Source organism: Ixodes scapularis, unplaced genomic scaffold (genome assembly GCF_016920785.2).
Source record: "Ixodes scapularis isolate PalLabHiFi unplaced genomic scaffold, ASM1692078v2 PGA_scaffold5__190_contigs__length_132052651, whole genome shotgun sequence".
Classification (NCBI taxonomy): domain Eukaryota; kingdom Metazoa; phylum Arthropoda; class Arachnida; order Ixodida; family Ixodidae; genus Ixodes; species Ixodes scapularis.
Genome location: NW_024609880.1, coordinates 5,244,158 through 5,259,177, shown reverse-complemented (window position 1 = coordinate 5,259,177; position 15,020 = coordinate 5,244,158).

Sequence of the window (15,020 nt, the reverse complement as noted above, 5' to 3'; positions counted from 1 at the left end):
ACCTGACGTTCCACTTAACGTCAGGTCAGGTGACATTAATGTTCTGCTAAATTTAGCCCGGAAATCGATGTCACGTGATATTGTGACTTTACGTGGGATCTGACGTCTGAGCGTCACATGAATCAACGGTGTCACGTGATGGCAAAGGGTCATGTGATGTCCCTTCACGATTTCCCGCTAAAGCTAGCGTTTAAGGGTCTCCGTTAAATTTCGATAGGAAGTGAAGCTCGATGAAACCCCATCAAGTGCTATCGCACTTTCATTGCATTTGACGGCTATGCAGAGTGTTTCTTTATTAAGCTTAACATACTTGTTTTCCAAAAGCCGTAAAAGTCACACTAATTCGGTACGTGCAGGTGAGTCATACGGCCAGGGGGACAGAATATAGGATGTTAATTGTCGCGATAAGCTTAGTAATGACCTAAACTTGGTTAATTAACTTTTTAATTATTGAAAAAAGCACATAGATTTAATTGCAAACTTTTTGAGCGCCATCTAAAACCACTTATAAGTTAAAATTAGATTGACTTGGAAAACATAGAGAGCACTTTAAAGCGCTAAATTTACCACTCCTGTGGCAGGAGCAAGGCTGCCGGTGCGATAACACGCCCGCGCGATTTTCCGTCTCTTATTCTTATCATCCAGGTTTTCTCACCACCAGCCAGGCGTCTGTTCCTCGAACAGTCACTTTAGCGCACTACTGCTCTGCCCATATGCTCAAAGTCTTTAAACAAGGTACTGATTTAGTGGCATTTTATGACTCTCACCAAGTTTCTAGTTCAAACCATGTATGTCTATATTCACTCAATCAAAAGTGAATTCACAATTTTTTTTTTTAATTATTATAGTTGTCGCGACGATTAGCGTCCTATATCATATCCCCCTGGCCGTATAGACCTCACCTACACAAACCGCTTAGTGTACCTTTTTCGCCTTTTGTCTCAGCCGGACTACAATTGTGTAGGTTACTTCCACCGTCCCCGCCACACCCTCCGGAACCCGCTATCGAGATTTGAAACTTCCGGCAAAGGTAGCGGCGCGCGTGCGCAGCAGTGGCGTCCTCGTTGCAGCGAACGTATCAGAAAAAGGGGGGGGGGGGGGGGGGGTAACTCTTTTTACGGGTATGATACTGAAACCGGTTCCTTTTCCGGAGTCGATAACAGAAAATTATTTTTAGAAGATCCTAGTGAAGTCTGTAGTGGAGCCACGGGGTAACACCACGTATACAAACGGCAAAGCCCGTGCACCGGAAGTTTGATGTTAAGTTAAGCCTGAGCCGCACTGCTCACACATGGTAGAAAAAGGCGCAAGGTTCATTGCAGATACGTTGACTGAATTACCTGCGGACTTGCCTCAAGAACGCTCAAAGCATGTTTGCCTTATATATGCTACGTTAGCAGACGGTTTTCCGGTTGCCAATGTGACAGGGCCGCCATATAAGTAAGAAACACGCGTCAGACTGAATTTTGTACGATGTATTAGCGACGGCCTTAGCAAGCTCGAGCGCAGACACAAATTGAACACGAGCTGCTGTGTCTGTGTTCGGTTCGGCCACGCGTTGCAGTCGGTGCGTCGAAGGGTGTCGGGCTCGCGGGTACAATTGCTCGATTGGAGACTTTCTATGGTGCAACGTTCTTATGAAGAGGTATATAGGAGGCTGTCCGTGGACTTCAATCATTCTACGTGCTTCTTGGCCGTGGGTGTCCTTCCCGACCTTCCCGCTCCGGGTTCTGAACCCGAGGTCCAATCTCTAGCGGACGGTTTGTTCCCTTATAGCGAACGTGTGCATATATTTAATAGAGAGCGAACGTTATGGATATCGTAAAAGCTCGGAGTAGAGCCCTCTGTCGTTTATTTGTCACCAGCAACCATCGCTTTAAAATGCACGCAGCGCACCGCCCTGGTCTAAGAAATTAGCCCTGCTGCACATTTCGTGCACCCCCCCCCCCCTCCTCCCCAACCCTACCTACACGCTACCCACCGGTCCCCCAGTAACACGCTCAAAATCAGATGATAGTTATTTCGTATCTTACACCCAGGACCCCGAAATTCAACTTTTAATCAACCTTAAACACCCATCAAAAGACCCGTTATAACCAGCAGAGAAATTATAGCCAAACCCCGCATGCTCTACGCCGTGGGGTTTATAGACTTATTTCCCCCCGTGACACCCGGCACTCTCCCGATATCCCCAAAAATGCTAAGTGGTATATCTTCTTTAAGGGTCTCTTAAAGGGGCGGTGCAACGATTTTCGGACTTCGGTCAAAGATTTCTGGAAGTTGCCCCCTGACACTTCTGAAATAAAGAACAGAAAACCGATTTCGCCTGCGTGTCCTAGTTATTGCGTAAAAAAAAGATAAAGATTGACATTTCGGGCACCCCTCAACTCACTCCCAGTCTTCAGGGTCACACCTGGTCGCACTCCCAGTGACGTCATTCGGAGTGCCGTGTAGCTTCCCGTGTGCTATCTCGGAGGACGCTTCCTCTCCCTCTCTCTGCTGACATTAGCGGGCGCTATGCTGCAGCTTAGAGCCGAGCGAGGTCACGTAATCTTTCCGCCGTAGTTCCTTCGGCTGCCACTTGGGGCTGCAGGTGGGGGAAAAAGCTCGACTTTTGCTTTGCGATTATGCAGCGGAATCGCGACATTTTTAATGAAGGAAGTGCTTTCTCTATCCTCCGGGACAAGATAAACAACGTAAAAATGACGAGATGCAAATTGTTTTAATCATAAAACCGTTGCACCGCCCCTTTAAGGGTTTGTTGGTACTTTATCCTCCAAATAGAATATACTGGATAAAAGTGTCAGGCTTCTTAAACACTTCCTTTCTAATTTTTTTAGGAGATCAGAAACGGACAGCGCCGTTGTAACTGTGCCTTGTCCGAAATCGCCTGTGCCGTAGAGAGTAAAGGAAACGGGGAATAGCCGGCAGACGTTCTAAAGAAAAATTGCCTATCAAAAACATATAGTGCAAAACGGAAAGTTTGGTGGTTTAACCTGTTTTGCGTCGTGTTCTTCTTACTAGTTTTTCCATGTTTACTTTTATTGCTATAGAGGACACCCTTAAAGAGGCGGAGAACTGAATTAACATTTAATTTGTCTCCTTTGATGCCCAAAGTAATTAAATGCATATAGACAGGGTTACCCATTACGGCGTGGCACTTGATGGATTAATCTACCGATTTATCGATCAATGCTTAAATCGCGATTAACTTTTTTAGCCGGTTACTCGGTTAAAGTTTGACAAGCAGAAAATATAATTTAAAAATTCAACCCTCCCACCACGCAGACGTGGACTAGTACTCTTGTAGAAAAGCAAACTTTATTTGAAATTTCGATCTAAAGTAAACAACAAGGGCGATATTTGTAACTCTAAACAAGGGGAGAAGGTTGCCCCGGCCACTTCCACGCAGTGCGAGTGTTGGTTTAGCACAGGCAATCGCACTGCGTTGACTCCTTTCATTGTTCACAATTGTGAACAATCAAAGGACTTCGCTGTTGCCGGAGGATATCAAGAAACCTCTTTGCCTTTGCGGTTGAAGTAATAATTTGTGAGTGTGGGTGTCTTTCGAATGCTTTGAACTATACATAATGTTGATTTAAAATCCGACATTTATTATTTAATTATTTATTTTTTAATCGCTTACCTACAGCGCCCTTGCTAGGGCGTTATTATAGGGGGCAAGACAATACAAAATTTACACAAATGAAACGCACCTATCGAAAAACAGAGGGCTGTGTGATGCGGAAGAATTCACAATGAGAGCAACAGCAAAATATGTAGATAATAACATCACAGCAACTTTACAACAGAAACTCCAAGAAAAATCTATTAACGGAAAACAAAGATAACTAATTTAACATAAAATTTTGTCGGGTTGTAAAAAAAATTAGAAATGTGGAGCAGAGACAATTTCAGCTGGTAAGTTGTTCAATCATGTGCTACACGGGAAAAAATGCTACACTTGAATATGTTTATTCTGCACCTGTATTCGCGGACTTTGATAGGATGATCTGTACGAGGAGACACATAGGTTGGTTCTATTATGTATCGTTATTTATCAATGCCATTTCTGCGATTAAAGATGTTATAAAATAAAGACAGTCTAAGGTAATTTTGGAGGTCTGCAAGCGAAGGCCACCCTAATTCATTACACATAACAGACGAGCTTTTCGAGAAATCACAGTCGCCTGACACAAACCGCGCTGCGCGTTTCTGAATACGTTCGAGGTCAACTAGTGCCACTAAATAAGCTACGCTTCAGAGTAACGACACTTGGCCATATTGTGGCTTAGAATCATGGTGGTCAGTTATCTGAAGTTTTGTCTGGAATCACAGGAAACGCTTTTCCGCCCTCAACAAATGGTTAAGCAGTTCGCTACAGAGATAATCTATATTACATGAGCACCCTAACACTAAATCGAATGCTGAGGAAGTCGCACATTTGAGTCATGACGATCGGCAGTTGCGTCTGCTCTGCACAAGCTCCAAAATGGCGGGGCTCACAACAACGTCGGGGAACGGATTGCCGATACTCTAAGCGCAGCTCATTTAGTGGCTCTAAGGTCAACTATACTTGTCTTTGTGTAAAGATCTCACGCGCTGCAAGCATATTCCAAAATCGGACGCACGTTCGCCATATGTAAAAAAATAAATGAGTAAATAAATAAAATCGACGCCAGCCCTAGTTAACATGCATTTTGAACCGCGGATTAAGATAAGGTCAAGAGCGTTTTGGTTGTTCACTAAGCGTCAATGTTCACGCGGTTGATAGCAGACGAAAAATCCGTTACAAGTAAAGGGATTACTTGTAATTATTTACGTTTTTTGTAATTCAGTAAATAATATATTAGCTTTTTAAAATGTAATTGATGATGTAACCTCATTAGTTTTTAGTGACGAATTACGGAAATTACTCGTTACAATTCTTCCGTCCCATCAAGGGGAAAATCGAGTGTAAGGAGGGACATGCAACGACCTTTCCACTTCCAGCACGGTAACACAAGACGGGGTTTCGCTAGCGAAGAGAGTGTTGGTGAGGGAAAGGAAAGGAATTCACGGGGAAGCAGGAGAGCCAAGCAAGAGCTCGTTTCTGGACTTGTTCGTACGGTCAGCCTGGCTGGGGAGATTCGAGTGTCTATATGGAGGCAACAGGCTTAGACTTTTTGGAAAACGAACGAACTTCTTCGAGCGCATAAAATAACAGAAAATGAAAGGCCTGCAAAACCGTCACGTGGGGTTCGTGAGGCGTATGACCGTGGACGCAGTGGCCGTGGCGCATATGTCCGCTCCCTCCCTTTCCCTTACACCCCTTCTTCCCTTTCCACTTCTTTGCTCATTGTACCCCAAAAACCAATTAAGTTTTTTTTTGTTGTCACACAAAAACGTTTTTTGCTTGTCGATGTTTCTGCCTACACACGCCCACCTCGCAAACAGAAAAAGCTCTAATGAGACATCGTCCCTGCTCATTCTTGACAGCATCGTGGAAGCTAAATACCGGCTGGGCCAACCAGCTATCTGGCTTCTGTCACTTGACTTCGCACTAGCGGATGCGTAAGACAAACACATGAGGGGTGCGACGGCACCAGTTCTTTGGAACAGAAAAAATGTAGCATCGACCCTGCTGCCAGTTTAAACAGTAACTTTTGACAGCAGACTATAAGCTGGCCGGGAAGCACAACCGAAATGGTTTGGGACTTCGAAGCTGATCCCTCATTCTTAGAAACATAAATGCTAAGATTATCACCAGCGAATTTTGCCTGAGGGAACGTAGACCGATATTTTAGGGAAAAAAAAACACAGACCGAGTTTTTTTTTTTTTTTTTTTTTTTTTCAATAAACAGTGACTGACTTGGACACTGGATCTCAGAAGCATAAGGCCGCTAAAAATGCGTGATAGGCAGGGAAGCATGCTGTTCACTGACAATAGTGCTTACTTCAATAATTTCTAAACGGAAGATTAGTTCAGCTGAAAGAGTGTGCATTCATATTTTGTGCGAAGTTTTGGTTCTTATAAGTTTGGTGATCAAGAAAGAAGTTTAAGTGGCTCATTCGATCGGATAACAACCTTCATCAATGAGGAGAATTCGAAATGTACCCAGAAGAAAGCACCGCGTCTTGGTCTCATAGTCAGTGGGTTTTAGTGGATAAACCAGCGCCTATTTAGGCAACATGCAGCAAACAGAAAAACCACATCTTTAGGGGAATCGTGCTATGAAGCTCACCGATGCCAAGCTCAGATTAATATACCCCTCTCACCAGCCAGTTTGGCTACGTTACCACTGCTGCAATGCATAGAGGAATCTTCAGTCTTTCTGCGCGTGCAGCAGCCTCGCTGGAGCTTTTCGCTTACAGAGCACAAGAAGGCACGGGCTGTCTCGAGCAGTGCCCCCTGCCTTCTGAGAACTGAACTTATGGCGTCTTCACGCATACGCCGAACGCTTGGTGAGATCGGTCTATTCGAACGGTGTGAGTGCCTCCACCGCCCAAGTTTATTCGTAGCATGTCCATGGGATTTAGTTCTGTCTGTTTACAACAGCAAGACTCGTTTATCTAAAACACCTGTTTGAGTACTTTAAGATTTTATAGGTTTATCCTTCTAAAATTACTCACCTAACATAATGGCTAGATAGTACTGAATGTGTTTTATTTGTGTTTTATTTTTGATGGGGACCAAAAATTCAACACTCCAACACGCAGTAGAGAACGCATGTCTTTTTCGTGTTCTTTTGTAGTAACGCAAACGTATTAAAGTAAAGTAACGAAGTAATTATTCGATTACTTTTTATGAAAAGTGATTTGTAATGGTAATCCATTACTTTCTAGGCCAAGTGATTGCAATCGCAAAAAATCTCTTTTTGGGGGTAACGGGCCCCAGTCTGGTCGATAGTTAGTGGACGCCAAGTTTTCTGCCTATTTGGTTCGTGACGACATTTTCCATCGACCATGTGACCAAACTGTGGCCGACTCAATTGCAATTCTTATCATCAAAAAGTTTTTCTACCCTGCATATATAAAAGCGCACGAAGACGCTTCAGACTATTTTAGAATTACAAAGGTGTAACTTAATGGATACGCGGAACTGAGGGTGCGCCAGACAGATGAACTTCGAAACGGCCCACCCATTATACGAAGCTTCGGAACAAAATTATGTGAGATTACGACCTCGGAGTTTCCCCGCAGTGCATCTTGCACAAAGGCAATATTGGTGTTTCCGACTCGACGATCTGCCTATCGGAGGTTTTGTCCTGAATATGTCTGTACCTTCAATCATCACGCCAGGCGCGCGCGTTCTGTGCACCCCACTTTCGACGTTCTCCTGATAAAGGGAGCCGTGACGTAGCTTCTTTTTAAAGGGACAGTACACTGGCGTCCCCGCGCATCTCATCGCCTCCTCTCTCTCTCTCTTCCAAGTTCTATCCGTATTGTGTTACCCAAGCATACTCGCACGCAATGCCACTGACCAATTGGTTTCTTCTTCGCGGTTTAATTTCAAGGATGAAAGTGGACCTCTTATTTCGTTCTCTCCTTTGCGAAACGTGATGGCGTAGTAACAGGGATTACCCCATCATGACGATAATTGTATGCGGCTCATTCATGAAACACGAGCACTTGCGTGAGCACTTGGAAGGAATCGTGATGATCAATGCTTCGACGAACATACAGGTAGTGACTCTTGTCCAATCGCTGCAAGGACTGGACCAGCAGAACACCAATATTGTCCGGAACTCTGAACGTGCCTTGTAGCCAGTGCTGTCAACCTCCGAGGCCCCCTTATCCCGAAATGTTATCCGAAAATTCCCTAGACGCACCTGAATTTCTGGAATGACTTTGTTCACGAAAATATTGAGGTTATCTGTATGTTTTAGTTTGAAAATAGATGTCGGTAGTTCAGTCACCATTTAACATTTTAAATTGTTTCGCTTTGACCTTTCAAGTAATAACACTTGGTAATAATTATGCATGTACTAGGTAGCCGAAAATGACTCGCGACGGACTATATGGAGCTTTCAAGGATATTGCTTATGGCACTAAGAAGTGACACAGGTCATAGAAATTAAAGCAAAATTCTATTTTAACTGACATGTTTGCATGAAAAGCAAAAAAAAAAGTGTATAAAAGAGCCAAGACAACCTGTGACATAGGATTATAGCAATAACTTTTTCACGAAAAATCTAAAACAAATGGCACTTTGCGCATTTGTCAACACCTGACTTTAGTTTCTTTAAAATGTTCTACAGACGGGAAGCATGTGTATCATAGCATGCCACAAAGGTGTTCCGATAATTCCTTTAAACGTTTTAATAAATATTCAAAGCTCTATAAACCTTTTGTGGCATGTCACAAACAAACGATTCGTATGTTCAACCAATATTTACAAACAGGGACATCCTAGCACGTCCCTGAAAAAAACGCCCTAGATTTGAACAAATTTTCCTTTTTCCTTAAACGACGTCCAAAATCCTTAGATCTAGGGAAAACTCTCTGGGGTTAGCAGCATGTTCTTTTTTATTTGCCAACTCTAGTGGATGATGATGATGGATATCGGCGGCATGTGATCATCTTGACATTACGAGGCCGATGTTAAAGCTCAGAGTTGAAGGGGTAAGCGCTTCTCGTTGTTTTTTTCTTCGTTTTTTTTTTTTTTGTTGCAACTGCCATTGTCTGAAGAGCAAACATTTGTGTCTTAGGCCATGAGTATGTTATATTTATTTTCATTTTTTACCGATAAACCTCAAAAAGTAACCCCTGAGTCGGTTTCATCACAAACGTGTGAAGAGCAGAAAGACGTCCGGATTGAAGCTTTACTTGCATAGGAAATACCCACGCTTCACTGAAAGAAATCTGTATTTACAGGTGTATTTTTTGCAGACCTGAAGCACAGTTCGTATTGAACTATCAACACAGATGCTTTTTTTAGTCGGGAACCACATTCGTTTTTCGTTTCTTTTTCTTATCGGTATTGGGACGTTTCATTCGGGGCACGGGCCTGTTCTTTCGCGGTTGGTGAATTTGTGTCCTTTTTTTGTGCTCGGTACCAAACGTAGAGACACGGACGCCGAATCGCTGAAAAGAATAAGCACCGAAAAATAGCTCTTGAATTCAAAGAAACATAGTCCTCGAAATCATGGAACCATGTGGTCAAGAACGTAAAGTATTAATTCCCAAACAGTATGTACAAAAAGTCCAAAATACGTGGCGCCGCCTCTTTGAACATTTCCTGTGTAGACTTCCCCTTCCACTTAGAGCCTTTACCATAATGTTAAAACACCCGAGACTGGGCGTGAAAACACCTTCAAGCAACATAATGTAGATAAGACAGGGAAATACGTTTAGGCCACCTTAATGGTGCGTTTAGACTAGAGAATTCATGGGCGTATCCGCCCCGGCGACGAGCGGATGCGCTCATGGCGAAATTCGCTCGACGCTGGCGGAAAACTGTCCGGGACACAATATTTCTCCCAGGTGAAGCGTTTCGCCTGGCTCGAGCCTATCAGCGTTTGCCGGAAGTAGCGTTGCGCGGTAAGCTCTTCCGGTTTTCTTCTGTTTGGTTGTAGCAATTAACCCCGAAGCGTGACGTCACTGCTTCAAGCAAACCGTTGTTAGGGATGTTCTTATGGACAAACACCTGGAACTGGATTTCCTTCCGAAAGAACGACCGGTCGAAAATAGGACGTGAAATCTGGACGCCTGAAAAGAATAGATATAAAAAGCCTAGATTCATGGGCATACCAACCCGGGGCGAGGGGGCAAGGGGGGCGCTTGGCCCTCCAGTTCTCAGAGTGTGTGGGGGGGGGGGGGGGGGGGAGGGGGCAATGCATATGTTTTGTCCCCCCCCCCTCCTTGAAACTGCCGTCACTGGGGAGGGCAAACACTGGCCGGCGGCGCCCAGGGGATACCAAGGGTACAGCTCCCAGGCCTTGGCGGGGGGGGGGGGGGGGGGGGGGGGCGGGGTTTGGTTAGTTCCCCCACTGAAAAGCAAATTGGTACGCCATTGCCTAGATTTCACGCTTACCGCGGCAGAAGTTGGCCGAGAATCGGCCGTTTCGGAAATATTTGCGACGACGACTTCTGGTCCTCGAGACGTCTCAAGATGCCTGCTGCAGACGACGAACACATGACGAAGGCACGTTGAGTACAAACTGGTAGTAGCATGCAAAAAATACACAAAGGGAGGAATAGGCAGGACGACCGCAGAACTTCATTGAACCATTAAAGAAAAGACAACATTGAGGTAAACAACCACACCGCCATCGCGTTGTCACGTGCTCAAAAAAGTTATATATTTCAATTGTGTAAATGCGCTTGTTTGCCTCGGTGTGGTTGTTTACCTCGGTGTTGTTTTCTTTTCATTAAGCGTTCAGTTTAAGCTCAGCACTCGTTCTGTTCATTCCTCTCTCTGTGTATTTTTTGCGCGCTGCTACCAGTTTGTACCCATGAACCACCTCGCCTGCATTGGCACACGGAATGACTGAAGTATGCCGTCTGCCACAGTTTGAAACGTTTGCACAATGATACGCTTTTTACTTTGTATTTTTGTTTTGAAACATGGCTGGCCTAAGAAATCTTATAAGGTTTATAAAAACGAAGTGTATTGGCGTGCAATACGGGATACTGTCGGACGAAAATCATCACACGCATGGAGATCTGCTGAAAACACAGCGAGAGTAGCAACTGTTTAGAATTTGATAACAAAGCAGCGTCGGGTCCTCTTCCTGGTTCTGCAGTTGACGTCCACTGCAATGAAAGAGCAATTATTTTGACTATAACATATGAGCGGTTCGCGACCCAAAACTTAGTTTTTCAGGCTCGCAATACGGGTGTGTTTTGTGTACATCCTTGCATTCATCACACGGAAAACAAATCCTACTGCTTCTTCAGTTTTAAGTAAGACCCCAAATAGCGAAGGAGCTGGATAATAACATCGGGTATGTTATATATATGTCTGTTTCGGACAGATCGTTTGATCACAGAAATGTGCACTGAGGCACCTGAGCTCTCAAAAATCCTCGAAACGTGCGCTGGCCTGAGCTTCGACCTTGATACACTTCATGCCATCGTCGTACGTAATTCGGCTTCACAGTGTTTTCACATTCTTACATATTGCGGAAGCAAACTCCCCGGGAAGGCGTTCGAGCGCTCAAGCACCTGGAGCGTTGAATAAAGCTATGTACAGGCGCTCTTCGCTTCCGAAATCCCATGGAAAGTTGACCCCGAGAATAGAAGTTTCGTCGATCGTCGCCAACATTATGCGACGCAGTCGCGTACTCTATCAGCAAGAACCACAGAACCCGCGAAGCCGTCGTGTCGTCTGCTACCAAGGCAAAAAGGTTGTAAAACTTTATTCCGGGATTTGTCATCGCTTCATGGTACTAAGACGGCAGAAATTGTCTCGATGATTAGATGTGGAGAAGACACAATACTTAAAAATAAATATTTACTTTTTCATCAGATAATTTCTACCCTCACCTCGAGCATTTGCCCATAATAACAAGTGACGTCATCACTTACGGGCTCAATGACGTCGCTCACGGCCCGATAAACAATCACCCGACAGGACGAGGAAGGAGGCAGCGTGCACGGTCAGTCTTTTCTCAGCATGGACGAGTCACTATTGTCCACGGCCCCGCTGCTTCTTTGGTTAGCTCTGCACCTCCTGCTACACAGCGGGTAGGAAGCAAGGGAAATGAAAGGTCGTGGCCTCGGAAGAGCGTGATCGCATAGCTAACGTGATCGTCCATGTCTACGTTTTGATCCCCGTCGCGTCTTCGAGGAGCGTTCACTAAAAAAATAAAGCGTACGGACCTTCCGACGGAAGGAAATCAGTGTGGCGTTTATTTCAGTTCTAGATAGAACAGAACAGCATCACCTTGAGACAAGTGACTGCGCCCGACACGCACTAGTTCGGCACGTTCCAACCACGACAGGTTTAAATGAAGCACGCATTCTTTAAACAACGCAGCCCTCTTCTACACAAGAAACATTAATGGTACGATGAACGAACGAAGGGAAACGAGCGGATCCCGAAAATGAGGTCAGCTATTCATGCGGGAACAGTCCACTTGAAACAAAAGGTTCGTAATTTCGTATACGTTCCTTCGGGGTGCGGGGCAAAGCGAAAGCGCCGACAACGACGGTATCAGCGATTTCCCTACACACCCCTTAGGGGGTCTACAACTACCCCCCCCCCCCCCCCAACCCCGCCTTGCTTTTCTGAAGCCACTCCCTTAATTCGCAACGACTCCTCCATTCTCAATGCCCCCCCCCCCCCACACACACAAAAAAAAAAAAAAAAAATTCACTATTTTTTTCATTTTAATTTTAGGGGAAACCCCTGGACGGTAGAGGGCTGTTTTTTTAGTTTGCGCTGCATGTCCTGCTCCATACGAAGTACGAAACACCGAATCATCGAAGTCTCTTCTTCTTTGCGGTAGAACTTGAACATCTTCGCGCGGTTCTTCCCGTGCGACGAAACGAGCGCGGCGGTGCACGATCCAGCGTAAACAACGTTTAGCCTACTTTTACCGGACTTCCTCCGAGCGACTCCCAGAGCTTGCCGATAGTAGCCAAGAGCAGCGGACGACAAGAACTCTGGCGCATACTCGTCGCAGACGCGACGCTTCGGCAGCAAATGAGAAAGTCGCCGCCACTGGCGTGAATATATGTAAACACCACGACCAACTCTGTTTACTTACGACCACTTCACCCGCGAGTGCCACAGCGCAAAGCTTTGATCGCGCCCTGCTGTGCACTTTTCCCGAGAGTTGGCGGGGCATCTCAGCTGCTCCTCCGATCGGCTGTTGCATGCTCTTCGGATGCCTTTTACACGCATCGTATGCTGCGTTCTCTCCCGATTTTACCTTCGTTTTATGAAGTCGCGTGTTGCTTTAATAATCTTAAAGCACGAGCATCCTCCGACCACGCAGTTATTGTAAACATATCGTGTGTTGGGGAGAAAAGTGAACCATAAGAAAAAGTAAGCGTGGCGCAACGCTCGTTTTCCCGTGGCGAGCAGACGGCAGTGTTTCATAACATGTCGATATATAATCCAAACGTTATAAGCAATTTTCGTCCATTTTTCACGAGGAAATGGCGCTGCCGCGGTCGCCACACACATGGGTGTGAAGTGTCTGCTACCGGGAACGCGCCCCAATTATCACAATTGAAAATATTAGAAAATGGCTTATAACTTGCGGATCAGATAGAAGGGAGCTTATAGACTTTTGCGTCTGATTTCAACCGCTGGCGCGTAGTCTATTGTTACGGTGAAAGCCTAAACACTCTTCTCTTGCCATATATATCATCGTGGGTTTCATACTTGCGTCCGATTGTCGCCGGATTCGTCATGAATCTGGATAACGCTGCAAATGTTGCATTCAGTGTACACCTCAAAAGGTGGCTGTCATGATGTAGAGCTGTACTCCGTAATGTATCCCCCCCCCCCCCCCCCCCCAAACCACACAGATGCTCAATTCATCGGCGGAGTTCACTAGGCTAAGTCCACCAGCCCTTCTTCGGAGACCACAGAGTGATAAATTTCGAAGACATTCACATTCCGTTTAGAAATCATCTGTTCGAGGAGTTTGGGCAGAGAATGCGCGTGCACTATACGAGCGCTGGCTGACATGGGCCTCTCGCTTGAAAGTGTGCTATGGTCTCTCGTCAGTTCACGAAAGACGAACATCTGTTTTCATTGCAGAATCTCTAGAACATTGAGTTAATACAATTTGGATTAACCGCAATCCTAGATACGTGCATGTCTTTTTTATTTATTTTTTCCTCCCATCTACAGATTGTTTTCGAGACAATTCGGGCGTAAAAAAAAAATGTGTAAGCAAGCGAGTGAACCGAGTGCCACTGAATTTTTTACAAAGGCATTTTTATATGGTGCATTGATCAAACTCAAAATTGTTGAATATAAATGTCTAGAGGAAAAAAACACAAAAAAAACATCTTTCTTTTCTCATGCGCGGTAGGAAAATGAAATCAAACCGTCGGACTGACCCTGCTACTTACATATGGCACCACACGATACAAACCACTTGAAAGATTCTTAGATATTAACAACTTAAAACAGATTTGAAGATCCGAACATGTGCGGTACTATACACGAATAGCGGCGTCAACCCGACGGTTTGTTTCTACTTTTCTTCCGAGCATATGGAAAAAAACAGGCTTTTCTTTCCTTAATCTTTTCCCCAACAATCTACACTCAGGAAAATTTACTATGATAAAAGCACCACCTAAAGGTCCCTTTGTGAAAAATTTCACAGAACTTTGTTCCTTGGCTGATTTATGCTATTATTTCTACAATACCCTGTAGAGTAAAAAAGAGCTGATTTTATGCGCTGGTTTTCTCTCCATAGACGATTTGAGTGTAGTGTCGTTCGTTCGGTGAATTCTTGTTAAATAATGAGGCGAAAGCACACAATTCATAAATAATTTGCAACCGCGCCGGGCGCGTACAAGCCCATTACCATAAGCATTTCTTGCACGCCTTGAACAGCTGAGTTATGGAGCTATCTAGTGGGACGGCGCGAAACTATATAGGATGCTCAGGCGTCAGCGCTCCCCATAGGCGATCTCTGGGTGACATGGTGTTATATATAGGGCTGGGCGAGGTAAACAGCTCCGGCTTTCCGCTGCTGCCGAATCCACTTTGGCGGCAGCGATTTTTTCGCAGGTGTAAAGGTACTATTATGGTACGTTTACACATGAGAAGAAATCTGCTGCCGCGGGAGCGAATTCGCTCCTGTCTTTGGCGGCGACGAGCGGGTTGTGTTTACATCTACTTCCTGCGAGCGGCAACGACGGTGCCGGCTGCGGCAGCTGTTCTCGTAACATCCCGTCAAATATGACGAGAAGGCGCGAGTGTTCCCATCTCGGCTCTCTCTCCTGGCTGTTGCTGCTCCCCGAGTCTCGCTGTTTTCGGCTCGACAAATAGGCGAGAGCTTCACGTTGACGCTGCATCTCAAACGGAAAAAAACAGCGCGAAGCTGATGGATGATTACGTAGACGAA